Source organism: Macadamia integrifolia, unplaced genomic scaffold (genome assembly GCF_013358625.1).
Source record: "Macadamia integrifolia cultivar HAES 741 unplaced genomic scaffold, SCU_Mint_v3 scaffold1361, whole genome shotgun sequence".
Classification (NCBI taxonomy): domain Eukaryota; kingdom Viridiplantae; phylum Streptophyta; class Magnoliopsida; order Proteales; family Proteaceae; genus Macadamia; species Macadamia integrifolia.
Genome location: NW_024868176.1, coordinates 31,355 through 34,139, shown reverse-complemented (window position 1 = coordinate 34,139; position 2,785 = coordinate 31,355).

Genomic DNA, 2,785 nt, shown 5'->3' with positions numbered 1-2,785 from the left:
AAATGAAATCTTGAGAAAAACTTGATGAAACATCAATTCAAATTGGCATCTTTGAAAATTCCAATAGTAGATAGCAGTCCTATTCCTTACATGAGTCCTATTCCTTTCATGAGTCTAAGTAGACCTAGAGTAGTCCTAATTGCATTATTCAACAGTCCTTTTATCCGGTCAGGATATCAATGAGAAGGACCGATAAGAGAAGTCCACAAACAGGTCGATACCATTGGTTAGGAGACAAGTAGTCGATGAATTTGTAGCCAGTAAATCTAAAGGCAGGATGCCTGTAGGAGAATCAGGTGTAGGTGTTGTGGTGGTAGGAACGTCAGGATTTGAGCTGGTGGTGGAGGAGAGATATTGGGTTGGGAAAAAAGGAGGGAAAAGATCTGGTGAAGGGTCAAATAGGAAAGTGGAAAGTGATGAAGATTTAATAGAAATGCGAGAGACACTAGAGAATAGAGTGTTTTCATGAAAGAAAACAAGACGAAATATGTGAAGACGACAAGCAACAAGATCATAGCACCAATAGCCCTTCTATTCAATGCCACAGCCAAGGAAACAATATATGGTAATATGAGGACGGAATTTATTATGCTTTTTCTCTAAGAAGAAAAAACATAACATACACACCCAAAAAAAAAACTTGAAGAATAGATTAATTAGGAGTTCTAATGCAGTTGGGTGATGGAAATGATCTCTTTGATTTGGAAATTTTCCTATTTACTTTCTTTTATGATTTAGAAATTAGTTTAATATTATTTTAATTTAGATTTAATTTTTATTTTAATTACTATTTAGGTTTAGTTTCTATTTTTTAATTAGCTTCCAAAATTATGTCATTATTTTCTTTAAATATCTAAAAAGACCTCGATTGATTAAGGTTTTTTGTTTGGGTTGTGAACCATGGCTGCCCGTGGGTGATTCCCTCTTCTTTCCTTTCTGAATTTTCTAATCTCCGCTTTCATTCTCTTTCGTCCTCTTCAATTTCTTCCCCTATTTCTTCCTTTTCATTATTATTGCTAATTTTTTTGTCAATACTCTGTTCTGGGCGATACTTTCTAGAACCGAAGAACTCTTTACTGAAGCTTAGTTTTCCATCGACTGACCCTGAGGCTTGGGTCGGGAGTAGCATTCTTAGAGGTGATCAGACACCCTAGTGTTCCTTCCCTCCAGCCAGCCTCTGTTGTGAGCTTCAAGACCAAGTTCGGATCTAGTTCCATATTACCGCCAGATTTGAGTTGCAGGGACAATCCAGCTCCTCTTACTTCTCATTTGAAGTGTTTATTTGTTGGAGTCAAGAGACCTTAAGGCTGGCAGCCTTCGTTTCGAAGTTCAGGTCCAACCAAGCCCCATCGAAGGAGTCCTATCGATCGGGAGTTTTTTTTTTTTTTCTGTTCCGCTGGTTTCTGGTTCTCACGGCAAGAAGAAGAAGAAACAGGTTTTTTTATTTTTTATTATTTTTATTATTTTTTATTTTTTATTTTAAAAGATTTTTCCCTGTTATTACAACTAAGCCCTTGTTCCCCAAAGTTATATTCTATTACCCCTTTTTTCTTTGGTAAAACTCAGAATAAACCCTTGTATTAAAGTTTTTAGTTCTAGAACTACCCCAGCTGTCATATAATTATTTCTAAGGCCCTACTTGTTTCTGAAAATTACAAGAATACCTTTCAACTTTTAAATTGAAATATTTTTTCATTCTTGTGAGTCCCAAGCGATCTGATTTCAATCCTTAAAATCCGGTTCCGTATCAAGTTCCATATAGACGTTCATAGGGGGACATGTTGTTAGTAATGGATGGGGGTGCATTTGATAGTGAAAATAAAAGTTTAGAGCAGCTTCTGCCAAAAAAATAGGGAAGTTTAGCAGAGAAAAGAAAGGCATGGGTAATATCTAAGTTATGACGATGTTTGTGTTCAGCAACACCATTTGTTGAGATGTATTGGACTAAACGAGTTGACTAAAAGCACCATTTTGTTGAAGGAATGTATGGAATGGCTGAGAAGTGTATTCTCTGGCAGAATTAGTGCAAAAAATAATTATCTATTTGGAAAACTGGGTATCATGCAAGAAAATTTCTGTGGATAGATAAAAGTTCAGAGTAAGGTTGAAATGTAAAGAAAGAATAATTATCATTGAACATGACAAAATAACGTGAACCTCCTTCTGTGGGAGTTGGAGCAGGCCCCCAAACATGAATGAATGAGATCAAATAGAGGTAGAGCATATTGTTTTGCAAGAGTGCAATCCTGACATTCAAAAACATCTATTAAAATAGATCCTAACATGCAAATAGATGCTAAAGATCAAAGATAGAGCAAATTGATGGAGTGAACTGTGATATTTGTGATCCAAGAAATAATCTTGTGAATTGCTATATCATTCATCCAATCATTTCTCATAGGCATCATTGTCTTTCTTTTGTGGAGCAACTGTATCACCAGTGATGTACTGCCAGAGGGTACAACCATTGAGGAAGTTAGTCATTTCTTGAGCCCAATGAACATAACTGGCAATTCCTTCCAAAATTATTCGAATTGGTTAAGCAACATCAGAAGTGGCCACAATCCTTACAGTAGTGGCTGACTTGATAATAGACGATGCACAATGGCAGATATCTCAGGGTCTGTGAGGTATAGAGAATCTGGAGGCTCTCCAGTAACAACAGTGATGACTATGTAGGACTTAAGAATCCTGAGCATTGGGACCTACTGACCTATAATACGAGAGGAGAGGAATGACATCATATGAGGAGGTAGGGGGATGTTGCGGGTGGTGATATTGTAGG